The 13,552-nt window shown below is 36.5% G+C and overlaps 1 protein-coding gene across 1 annotated transcript in view; it reads left to right on the top strand.

The window, feature by feature from the left end:
* The first annotated feature begins 1,356 nt into the window (after positions 1–1,356).
* Positions 1,357–13,552, top strand: part of LOC106873121 (structural maintenance of chromosomes protein 6) — a 147,570-nt gene continuing 135,374 nt past the window's right edge. The window contains exon 1 of the mRNA XM_014920348.2: positions 1,357–1,458. The gene's annotated coding sequence lies outside the window, so the exon portion shown is untranslated. The remainder of the gene's footprint in view (positions 1,459–13,552) is intronic.

Here is a 13,552-nt window from a genome sequence, read left to right as displayed (position 1 = left end):
GATTTCACTATGACCCTGGCAGGATGGCTAACAGGTGCTATGCCTTGCCAAATGGCAACATGTGATTTTGCCTGGGATTGCTTGTTGTGTATATGCAGTTAACCTTTATAACTATAGACCATTCCCCTATCCACACACTGGGAACCCAATGGATGGGAATTTTCATCACTGCATTAAGCTCAACAAGGTGATGATGATGAAGTTATAATAATGATGCCACACCAAAGAATAATATTCAGAAAGCACTTAATATGCATGTTTCAGATCATAGTGCAATATATAATAGGAAATACATGCTTTACGTAGACCTTCCTCAGTGAACGCATTCCAAAATATAAACAAACTGATGGAATTTGTTCTATATATATATGGTAAGGGCAGAAAATGATTATGATAAGCTGGCATAGATTTTAAAATGAAGTATGAACAAGGAAAATCTATAATATTACAGATATGTGGGCATGGCTGTACAGTTACAAAGCTCACTTTGCAACTGTTGGGTTTTGGTTCAGTTCAATTGTGTGGAACCTAGGGCAAGTGTCTCCTACTATAGCCCCAGGTTAATCAATGCCCTGTGAGTAAATTTAGCAGATGGAAACTGTATGGAAGCCTGCTGTGTGTGTATGTATGTTGTTTTTTAACCCCCCCCCCCACACACACACAACCTTGGTTTGTTTACATCCATGTAACTTAGAGATGCAGCATAAGAGACTGATTGAATAAGTACAAAACATGAAAAAAAAAAGAAGTACCAGGTTGATTTGTTCAACTAAATCATTCATGGCAATGCACCATCATGGCTGTTATCCAATGACTGCAGCAAATAAAAAAATGACAGAAGGAAAGAAATTTATTTTTTCTTGATACTTCTGGGTGGGTCAAACAGCCCTCATTATACTCCTGAGTGCTTGTTTTATGCTCCAATTCCAGATGGTTGAGTGGAAAAACTTGGACCAGTAGGACATTCTCCTGAAAAGTCAGGCAGCGATGATGGGGGGGGGGGCACTTTCAAAGCTATGAATTATCAGGATGCTGAATGTTGTTTAGTAAGATCTGTCCTAAAGTGAAAATCAGTATGCACACATTGAACACCTTGCCTGCAATTCGTTCAAGGTCATTTGAAAATGTTGTACCTTGGGGATTTAGTTAGGACCTAAAGACATAATTTCATATTGTCTGTTTGTTTTTGCCCCCAAAGAGAAAGAAATTTATACATATTCTGAATATGTCTGGAGTTTAATATTTTTAACTTTCTTATTTGGGCAACTAAACCGGAAATGCTGCGGACATTAAAGGCATTTATCCCCCTTATGGCATTTAAAATTCCAGGTGCATTTTATTTATAGAAGACTTCTTTCATATTACACCGTTAACCACGTGATCTCTATGGCGGTAGAGACGGACAAGTGTTTACAAAAATTGCTCTAATAAATATTTAGGCCTAAAATATTTATTGAGGTGAGTTGTAACAATATTAACTGATCTCTCGTACTGAACATAAGCGATCTGATAGTAAATGAATCGACTTTTTCATTGTGTTAGTTTGGTAAAAATGTGACTTTGACAATTGACATGGTTGGCTTTTTTTAAAAGCCGCCAAAATAAGCGTTTCATAAATCTTCCGCATTCATTCATGTTTTGTGCGAAAAAATATGTAAGGAGTGTTTAAACGTAGCTTATGAAACGACAGTGTATCTGGACATGTTCCTACATGTAATAGTCATCCATATAATATTTAGAAGTAATGTTTAATTAGTATTTTATGTGTGTGGAAATAACGTAAATATTGACTTGTAGATTATTTATCTCGTATGTCACCGTTAATTGTTTCACAGTACATTCTATTTGGGGTTTTCCTTGTACTGGAACGAATATATAATTGTTTCTCTTGATTGCTTCGATATTTCAAAGTTCGATTTCTCCCTTAATGTTCGCAGATCTTAAATATCCCGACTAGATGGAAAGAATTCCAAAATCGTGTTCTAATGGAGCTAAATTAAACATTTTCCGAGAGAAGCCGAGCGAAAGTATGAAAACATTAATAATGAACGATTTTGCTTTCTGAAAAATTGAAATTCTATTTCGCTTAATATTTGTAATCGTTCTTAGGCAAATTGTAAGAAATTCAGAAGGACTATTTTCAATAAAATTGGGACGGGCTAAGAATGTACAAACAGAAAGTGAACATTCTTTTTCTAATAATTTTAAAATTAACAAAAACACAAGTAAATGAATAAAGGGACATAATACTTTCATTATTTAATAAATTTGTTTCAACGTGAACGACTCATCCAACAACATTTCATCGCTTTCGCCGATGCGAACTAACTTCCTTAATGCAATATCTCATAAATCTTCTGCAGTGGCGTTAAGTTGATATTTAAACACCATACGAGCTCTGTCGTTCCGAACTATCCTTCCTTCCTACTATGATGTAACAAATGTATAAGCACTGACACAACTGAATCCTCCAAATCCTTCACAGATCAATAGTAGTGTTTCAAAGTATCCATAACAACATCAGCTGCATTGTAAAATGCCAGTTCATTACCATCAGCTCACTACATACGCACTACACGGTTCTGGTATTGACATTACGATCCGATACAAAATCCAGTGACATTATCGTGATTGATAATTATCATAATCTACTTGAAATTCGAAGGCCTGGTTTAAAAAGAGAAATTACAACGATTACGTTTATCTAAAAAGCAATAAACAACGTAAATCTAACTTAAAGGAAGTACTTTCTATGTGACGTATCTTAAGATCCGCCAAAATTTAAAATGCGACTGCTTTTATTTTTAAGGATGACAATATTCAACATGCAAACAAGTTTATCTGCTTACGTTTAGGAACCTAGCCATCATCTGTATTAAAAACATTGTGTGAAAGTTTACAATACTAATAGTTTTTGTTATATTAATTTTATTATAGAAACTGAATGAATATTTATAATACTTTCTTGAATGCACTTTTCGTGAACTCATTTTGCTCGGATATTCTGCGATAGAGCCAAATTTTCTCCCATTATTTTCGATTTGGATAACGAAACACTTGGGTAAATTTTGAAGAGATCTTAATATATCCCGTCTTGAATATATTAACGTATCTGTAATAAATATATTTAAATGCAGGACATATTAATGACCTATAAGTATACGAGCTTGACATTCCGAACCCCTCCTTCATTCTTTCTTCCTAGATGAAAGAAAAGTGTTTAAATAGCGGACATCGAAGAATTTCGAACGAAAAGTAATGAAGAAATGGAGCTTAAAATGATTATCTTTGTTGACATGTTTAAATCAAATTAAAATTGCCGTGTTCATTTTATGGGGGAGTCAGTGCAGTGAGTTCGTATATTGATTGCAAGGAATTGCAAAGCGTAAAATAACCTAATCTGAAGGGATCGCAGATTATACTTCTGGAAAGGAAATGTAAATAAAATCAAATGAAGTTTCTAGTGATTTGTCATAACCCCTTTTATTGCTAATTTAATGTATATTGTGGTTACATCTCTCATTGATCAAAAAGACTTCAGATTTTACTGAAAGGCTAAGATTAAATTCATTATATATTTATTTGTGTGCGTATGTATGTTTTTTTTTATTAAAGTATATGTCTATGTGTATATAACCGATGTCATTGACGTTAACTTTTCCATACTGACATGCATTAGACGAGTTTTTTCAGACACTCTTTTACAATTAGATATCCTTCCTGTCACCAACGATTTTAGTCAGCTCTTAAGACATGGAAGGGATGCTATGTACCTATTCTAAAAACCAGGATAGACAGTTTATGTATGTTATAAATCTTAAGCAAGTGCCTTCAGCTTAGCCTTCTGAGTGGATTTGGTAAACGGAAACTGAAAAAATCTGTCATATGTATTATGTGTATATATATATATGTGTGTGTTTGTGTCTATTCTCCTGCTGCTTGGCAACGTGTGTTGGTTTATTTACATCCCTGTAATTTAGCTGTTCGGCAAAAGAGACTCCTAGAACAAGTACCAGTCTTTATAAAATAAGTACTGGAGGTGGATTTGTCCAACTAAAACTCTTGTTATAGGGGTCTATGCTTGTCTAAGTACTTCATCTTTATTTCGGTAGTATTTCCTGGTACAAAACCAATCTGCATCACATCTCGGTTAATTCTCTTTCTCTTCAATTGAGCTATAATTCTTTCCATAACTTGCATAACCTAGTGAAACAGTTTGATACCTTTAGTTTCTTTTCTCCAATATATCTCCTTTTCCCTTGTAAAAGTTGATGATGATGGTGATGCTATACGCCTGTCATTGGGTATAACATCTTCCCTTGCTACCTTATTAACTATGCGGGTGACTTGACTATATTCTATTCTACCAGACGTTTTAGGCTACTCACTGGTAATTTTTGATGACATAGGGACTTTCCCTGCCTTCATATCCTTAATTGCTTTATCTAGCGTAGTGTTGTCTCCAAGAATGGCTGGTCTCTTTTGGGCTTATGCTAGAAATCCCTCTCTTTCTCCCATCCATTCCCATTTATCAACCTCTTGTAATAACACCCTCATGCCTCTTTTCAAGATCAGGAAGAGCAAGTGTGTTTTTACCAATCTGTATGCATGTCTCCCAGACACAGTTTGAATTTTTTCTTATACATATGTGGCAATTTGCTGTACTTGATAAGACATGTCATCTAAGGAAAATCGCTGTCTTCCACACATATGGGCTTGTCCTTTCGAGTGCCGGTGCCACTTAAAAAGCACCTGTGCTGCTGCTGCATTAACACACCTGTGCCAGTGCTGTGTTAACGTACTTGTGCCTGTGGCATATAAAAAACATCCAGCATTCTCTGCTAAGTGGTTGACGTTAGGAAGGGCATCCAGCTGTAGAAACCATGCTACAACAGACAAGTGGAGTCTGGGCAGCTCCATGTTGAACCATCCAACCCATGCTAGCATGGAGAGCAGGTGTTGAACGATGATGATGATGACAATGATGACGACGATGACACTGCCTTGCAATCAGGAATATCTCACACCTCTGATCTTCACATCTTAGAACATTAAGTAAACATTTTACTGTCTCTCTACTCTTACTAAATATACAAGAGGTCTAACTTCTCTTCTTGCTACTTCACATTCCTCTTTGCTGCCTTCATTCCTTTCCAAGCCTATCTCATAGCCTTTATAGGTCTATCTACAGAACTATTTCTCAACAATGTTGCCCTCATTTTGGTTGAGATCTTGCATCTGCCACAAATTATTTTGTTGTCCTTGTTAGATTGTCCCACAAAAACTCTAAGCTGTCCTCTGTGTTGTAATTTTCTATCTCCTCTCTCTTGTCATATGCATCAACTAGTACTTTTCTGAACCTACAGCTGATTGATAGTACTTTCTATTTCCATGTACCCTTTTCTCTAAATTCTCTCTGGCTCCATCAAACCCTTATTCTGAAGTTACTAATCACGCGTCTTTCCTGGTTGATACATTCTTCTCTAGGAGATGACTTAATATTCATTACCAACTATCTGCTCATTTTCCTGGTTGATCAGTAAGTGATCAGCTAAATTCAGAAACACTGTAATAGCACTCCTTGTGATGAAGTTGGAGTAATGCAAAGAAAGAAGTGATTAAGTTTCAAATTGGTGCTGGTCTCAGTGGCATGCATAGCTTCTATGGGATCTTGTTCAAAACGGGAGCACCAGTTTTCATTAATGTTTTATGTAGTGTTTTGGGTACCAAAAGACTTTCAAACTTCGTATACTTATCTATTTTGTGTTATAGAACAGAAAAAAATTTTTATATTCGAATTTATTTCATGTAAAAAATTGTCTTATTTCGATAATTTCAACCAATCACTGACAAGTATTCAGCTGTTTACACTTGCTCCTTTGGAAGTTTAAGCGGTGTAAAGTGTATTTAATCTCCATTTATAATTTCGCTAACATCTGCCTGAACTGTATGTGTACAACATTTGCTTTTTTCATTTTCTTTCACGTGTGTTTATTTCGTTAACATCTGCCTGAACTGTATGAAAGGTTTATTAGCTACTGCCCAACCCTAGCCCTAACTCTACTGCCAATATGCTTCAGCCATCGTTTGTTTACATAGTCAGCACTTAATATCCGACTGAATGGACATCAGTCATTGGTTGAAATTACAGAAATACGACAACTTTAACATGAAATAACTTGCGATGTAGGTTTTTTTTGTTAAGAAGACTAAGAGAAAAAGATGTTTTATATGACACATTCTACCAGTGTCCCAAGTTTCAAAGTGTTTCGTTAAGAAAATACTGGTGCCCCCGTTTTGAACAAGATCCGAAGAATGTTTACAGACTAAGAAACGTGCTTCTTAACTGACAGTAGCTGATGAATCAGCAATGTTTTAGAAAAGAAGCCAGTTAATTGAGCTATCCACGTGTGTGTGTGTATGTATTTATGTTCTCTTCTGTTTTTAATTATTTAGATTCTTCCCTTGAAGAAGGAGCTGGTTTTTAATACAGATACAAAGCTCCATTATTAGAATGTAGATAACAAAAACGTTACATTTTAAATTTGAGAAAAGTCTTGCATATTTTTACTGTTCCACTTACAGATTGTATTCATAATGTACACGTTAGCTGATTTCTTGTCCTGTAAACCCTAGCTTATCCGGATTGTCACTTAGGAGTTTATTCTCAAAACCAAGTGTGCCAATTATAATTGGTTTAAATGTGGATTTATAATCTGGACATAGAAGCTAGAGGTTTCAAAGCAATTGTCCTCTTTCTCTTTGATTTTCAAAGAAATATTCATGTCAGCAGAACAGCTAACCTCTATGACAGTACCTACTTTGTCTTGTCTGCCCCAAACAACAATATCCAGCCTCTTATGTTTACACTTGACAGCTGTTTTGATGAGAATGTTCCACCAGTGTTCTTTGTGTTGATATTTGTGTTTGTATTCAATAACAGGGGGATTCTCTATATTTATTCCAGGATAGCCCTTTTTTCGAATGGCATTGTATATTGTTTTTGCAACAATGCCACATTGCATAGGGAGGTAGTGCCTTGATGACATTTTTGGACAGCTGCTAATCACGTGTGACGTCTTCCACAGAAATATGGCATAAGGCAGTGAGCTAGCAGAAACATTAGCATGCCAGGCGAAATGCTTAGCGGTATTTCATCTGCCGCTACGTTCTGAGTTCAAATTCTGCCGAGGTCAACTTTGCCTTTCATCCTTTCGGGGTCGATTAAATAAGTACCAGTTACGAACTGGGGTCGATGTAATCAACTTAATCCCTTTGTCTGTCCTTGTTTGTCCCCTCTATGTTTCACCCCTTGTGAGCAATAAAGAAATAAGAAATATGACATAATCTACATTTTCACTTGCATTTTGGGGCTCCAAAGGCTTCACTTTCTCTTTTGTTCATTAGGGATTTTGTGGCAATTTCCTGTTCTTGTATTGCAAATTCATAGCCTTCGGAATGTGATTTGATGTAGTGGTCGTGATTCCAAGAGAGGCTGTGTTTTATGCCAGTATTAATTTCTTCTTCAAGTCTTTTTGCCATGCTGAGCATTTCACATCCAGGTCTTTAAGGTATGTTAGTCCAGCTGTTTTGAGGTTATCAGGAAGAGAGTGCTGTATGGGAGGTTATCAGGAAGAGAGTGCTTCCTGAGGAACTTGCTGCCGGCACATAGAGTCTTGTTCTCTTTACTTTTCAGTGTTTATTTTTTCTGCAGCTGTTTAGCAAGTGTTGTATGAGAGAGAGACTATATGACATTCAAAGGCTATCTGCACTGCTCTTAAGCTCTACCTCCTTCATCTCTTCTTAGACAGAGCCTGACGATATCACTATTTCTGTGTAGATTTTCAGTTGATGTCAGTATTTTGTGCGTTTTTAACATTTATGGAGTGAATTTCTTCTTCAGACCAGTCAAGTATCCCAAATGTTTAAATCAGCACTGGTACAGCAAATGCATTGTAGGATAATGTATGTATATATCCTATAATCAGCCTTATCAAAGATTGATCATAGGATGATATGTCACAAGCTGCAAAGACTTGGCATAGTTGGAAAACTGGGAGAGTGGTTACATGACTTCTTAAAAGTCAGAAACCAGGCTGTAGCAGCCAATGGGGCCCTCTCCAATGAGACATTAACAATGAATGGATTGCCTAAGGAAACTGTCTTGGGGCTGCTGCTGTTTATGGTGGCCCTCTCAGATATGCTGTCAGTTATATGGGCAGCTACTCTTACTAGCTATGCCAGTGGTACAAAAGTAGCACAAGAAGTCAAAAAAATCCTCTTGATGCTATTCTTCTACAGAAAGATCTAGATGCCACATACAAATGAGCTGAAGAAAACAACATGCAAATTAATGCAGGAAAATTCCAGGCTCTCTGCAATCAGCCAGCTTGTGCTAACATGCCACAACAAAAATACTTTGGAACAAAAGCAGTGGCAATCCTGGAGTCAAATGTAGTGCATGAATTGGCGATTGATATGAGCAATGATACATCATTTCATATGCATAATACCAAAGTGGTGGTAATGTGTGGGTGAATAATCAGGTGGATTCTGATAACTTTAAGAACATAGGGCCAGGAAACTATGATGGTCTTATGGGAGACATTTGTCAGCAGTTCATCTGGACTACTGACCTCAACTAAGGTTACCCCACAGTGTCAATTTAATAGCAGAACTCAAAGCAGTTCAGTGGTTCTAAACCAAGAAGATCACATTAATTGTTAGTATAGATGCTGGGAGAGACTGAAAAATTGCAACTCTACTCCCTGGAGTGAAGGTGAGTGAGGTATGCAGTGATATACATAGGGAAGATCCTAGAAGGGTTGGTACAAAATATTGGCACCAAACATTGGCAATGGGTGTTATACCAACCCTTGAACAGGACGTCACTGCACTGTTCCAAAGATCCACCCGTCCCATCGAGAATGAGGACCAGGTACTGCAATTGCTAAGCATTCAAAAGCTCTCAGCTATTTAATATCATACCAAAAATAACTCTGAGAAATCTACATGATGTTGGGGTAGATGTTTTCAAGAAGCAGCTTGACCTTCTGCTGTTTAAGATCCCAGACAGAACTATCATCATGGCAGTTATATCAAACTCCCTCATCCACCAAAAGCCAACACCAACTACACAGAAATGGCCACAGCCTTTAGATTGAAATATATAGAAGTATATATGTATATATATCTTTGAACTTTGAGCCTCACAGTGGCAATGACTTGTGACTGAGACCTTTGGCAATGTGCTGTGCTTGAGAGGACCCATCAAGCCAAGCGCACCCGTGCTAGTGGCATGTAAAGAACATCTTTTGAACATTGGGCCACACGGAGGCAAAGTGGCTGAGTTCCTCTCAAGTGTTGGGCCTCACGGAGGCAAGATGGGTGAGTTCCTTTCAAGCTTTAAACCTCACAGAGGCAAAGTGGCAGAGTTCCTTTCGAGTGTTGGGCCTCACGGAGGCATTGACCAAGACCTTTGACATTATGTCATGCTTGAGAAGAAGATCTATCAAACTGAGCAAAATTGCAGTGGTAGCAGATACCAGTGTCATGCAAATTGGAACCCATGCCAGTGGCATGTAAAAGCATCCATTATACTCTTTGAATAATTGGTGTTAGGAAGGGCATCCAGCTGTAGAAAACCATGTCAAATCAGACTGGTGTCTGGTGCAGCCTTCCAGCACATCAGCCCAGTCATACTGTCCAACCCATGCCAGTATGGACAATAGATATTGATAATGATGATGATATTTATTTTCTTCTTTGCTGAATGCTTTATGATGATGATGTTGATGACTCTGTAGACTAGTTCTTACATATAAGAGTCGATGGCTTTGACTGCATAGTAATGTTGGTAGAAGGTGAAGATGATTTTGTCAAGCCTTTCTCTTTTATCATTTGATTTCTTCCTTTTCTCTTTTGGAGGCTTTGAAGTTTTTGGTTCCAATGGTGATGGAGCACTGCCACTTGATACAAACTCAGGCTTGTGTTTCAAACAATTTAGGCTCAATTCCAGTGGCTTTCAGTGTTGTTTTTTGAGTTGGTCTTTGTATCTTCGAATATATTTAGACAGACAGAGAATGACTCAAGAACTGAGAATTTCATGCACAACACTTAATAAGTTTCATGCATGAAACTCTATTTCAATCATTGAGGCACTTCTGTAACTTTTCTGCCAGTTAAAGAATTGTTTATTACTCACTTTTTGAGTTATATTTTTTATGTTTGTTCCACCAAACCTGTATATATCATCATCATCATCATCATTGTTTTAACATCAACACTTGCATAGGTCAGATGGAATTTGTTAAGGCAAATTTTCTACAGCCAGTTGCCCTTTCTGTCACCAACTCTCACATATCTCCAAGCAAGATAATATTTCCCCATTGCTGATATGTCTTCATAGAAAATTGGAAACAAAGTGCACCGTTTGTATGATGGTGACACCCATTTACAACTACTGTGGAACGTCAAGACAAAGGGACTCAAACACACACATACATGTATACATATGTGTGTATGTGTATATATATAATATATATATGTGTGTATATATATATATAAGGTTAGCTGAGTTAGAGGTTAAAATAACCGTCTAAGAGATAAAAGTATCTATTATACTACTGGTATATTTACTTATGTTTAACCATGGGCATACATATGCAAGCATATTATGCTCATAAATTGTAGGTAAAGACAAGGATAAACATGAATTTATCAAGAATCAAAATTTAAAGAAAACAGAAAATGGAGAAATATTGCTGAACAGCAATTGAGACTTACATCGGTTATTATTTATTAATTCAATACAAATAGACTGCATCCCATCTAACAGCTGTTTCTGCTTCCAATGTTGTATGGTATTGCCATTGTTATGCTAAAAATATCATATTTGGTAATAAAACCAATCTGAAACATGGAGCTTCATCAGAGTGATGGAGCTCCATGTTTCAGATTGGTTTCATTACCGAATATGATAAATATTTTTAGCCTATCCAAAATAATGTATGAGCAGTCAGCTTTTGCTGACTGAAGAGGAGCCTAGAGAAGAAAAAGGAAAAGTTGAATTTGGTTATAATTATACTATTTTGCTTGTGTGTCTCTTTGGGATGTTAAGAGATACACAAGTGAAATGGTATGATTATAACCATATTCAACTTTTCCTGTTTCTTCTCTAGGCTCCTGTTTTTATTTATTCTTCACTCTGATGAAGCTCCATGTTTCAGATTGGTTTTATTACCAGATATGATAAATATTTTTAGTATATCAATGGCAATTCCATACAACATTGGAAACAGAAACAGCTGTTAGATGGGATACAGTCTATTTGTATTGAATTAATAAATAATAATTGGTGTAAGTGAATTGTTGTTCATTAGTATTTCTCCATTTTCTGTTTTCTTTAAATTTATATATGTATGTATATATATACAGGATGCACAAGATATTTGAGGACAGATTTATGTTTATAAAAAAACATAGATAATAACAGATAATAACTTTATTTATCAAAAAAATGCTATGGGGATAAAAATAAACCTTTTCTATGTTATTCAATAAAGCCACCTTCAGCTTCAACAACTGCTTCTGTATGAGATCTAAATCATCTACATGCTCAAATCAAGTGATCCTGGTTCATTTTGGACATTACTCTGACTATGGCAGCTTTTGGTATTATGGACATGTTCATTAACTCTCTCAACAATGCTCCACATGTAATAGTCCAATGGATTGAGATCTGGGGAATTAGGAGGCCAAATGTTAGATGTTATGTGATCATGAAAATTTTCAGTTATCCATTCCTGTGTTACTAGAGCCATGTGTGATAGTGCAGAGTCTTACTGAAACACATATTGCCTTCCATTGCATACATTATCTATCCAGGGCTTAACTATTATTTCCAGAACCTCAATGTAGGTGGCAGACTTACCTCTAAGGCCTTGTGGAAAGAAGGAGGCATCACATGTCCTTCATTGCTGACAACCCCTAAAACCATGACAGTTGCAGGAAATTTTGTATGCATAACACTTGGAACTTCAGAAGGGTCTGCACATAATCATTTGTCATTTCTTCTGTTAACTTTTTGATCTTGGTCGAAGCTTTTCTCGTTTGAGAAAAACCAAATCAGATCTGCTGGATTTGTCAGTTTGTTTAAGAGCCTTTTAGATCTGATGCAGTGATTTTCTTTTGCTTTTTCTGACAAATTGACCTTGATGTCTTTGTGGACAACATTTCTGACACATGTAGATCTTTTGCAATTGACGTCATGGACTTTCTGGGATTGTAATCAATGATCTGTTGAATTTGCTGGATAAATTCAGATGCGCTGATGATTTTTGAGCATCTAGAATGCTTTTTATACTTTGATACTGGTGATACGTTTCCATCTTCAGTCTCTAGTGCCTTACAAACTTTGTAGATGAAAGATTTGGCAACTTTTAAAAATTGAGATATTTCTGAATCGCTATACTCAGCCTTTATAACCACAATAACAGTATGCCTCTTCATTTCTTGAGTAAGCTGAGGGTCTGCTATTATTATTTTCTGAAACAAAGATTATACAAAGTTAGCAAAAAATGCAGCAATGACCCAAGAAAGGTATGTCCTCAAATACATTATGCACCCTGTATATATTACATATGGCAGGTTTCTTCCTGTTTCTACTTCCAAATTAATTCACAAGTCTTTGGTTGAGACAGGGCTAATGCAGAAGACACTTGCTCAAGGTGCCAAGCAGTGGAACTGAACCTGAAACCATATAGTTGGGAAGCAAACATTTTAACTACTCTGCCATACTTGCATCTATAATATATATAAGATGGACTCTCCCGTCAAAGACAACACATGATCATTCAGCTTTTGCCAAATAACCTGCACAAATGATTTGTTTATCAAACGTTCGTGCCATACATTATCTCACTCTCTCCATCAAATTGATGTAGCCTGAACAGGTGCTCAGTGTACTACTTGTCAGGTGTCACACACACACATGTATATACACACACACATGTATATACACACATGCATGAATACATAAATGCACACAGGAGAAAGATATTCTTACTGAAAATCTAGTGTTTGTAGCATCTAGCCTTTTTTTTTTTTATTTGTTCATTCATTGTTATTGTTGCTGGTTTGGAGATTGGCATTTTTGTTGTGCAAACATTCCCCTACCACTACTGACAACAACAACACAAGTTGCTTTGAACTTCTTGGGACCACATGAGGTATCATGCATGTCTATGACAATAAAAATACTTCTACTTCTGTTCTTCTGACATTTGTGAGAGTATATGAAATGTGTAGTGTAGGTGACAGCAATCACCATTCTTTAGCTATCAGCAGGGCTACATCTTCTGTTGGAGTGCCATTGGTGTTGCGGAGGCAGAGTCTTGCTCTTGTTGCACTGATAGTTATCTTCATCATTACAAGGGAGGCACTACATTTTCAAAGGAAGCACAAAAGGTGGTTATAGTTAATAGCGAATTAACAACCACCATATACATCTGCTATACATATATACATATATATATATATATATATATATATA

This window comes from Octopus bimaculoides, chromosome 9, assembly GCF_001194135.2.
Source record: "Octopus bimaculoides isolate UCB-OBI-ISO-001 chromosome 9, ASM119413v2, whole genome shotgun sequence".
In the NCBI taxonomy this organism is placed as follows: Eukaryota; Metazoa; Mollusca; class Cephalopoda; order Octopoda; family Octopodidae; genus Octopus; species Octopus bimaculoides.
Note: the sequence above shows the minus strand (reverse complement) of the source record. Positions and strands in the feature narration are given on the sequence as shown.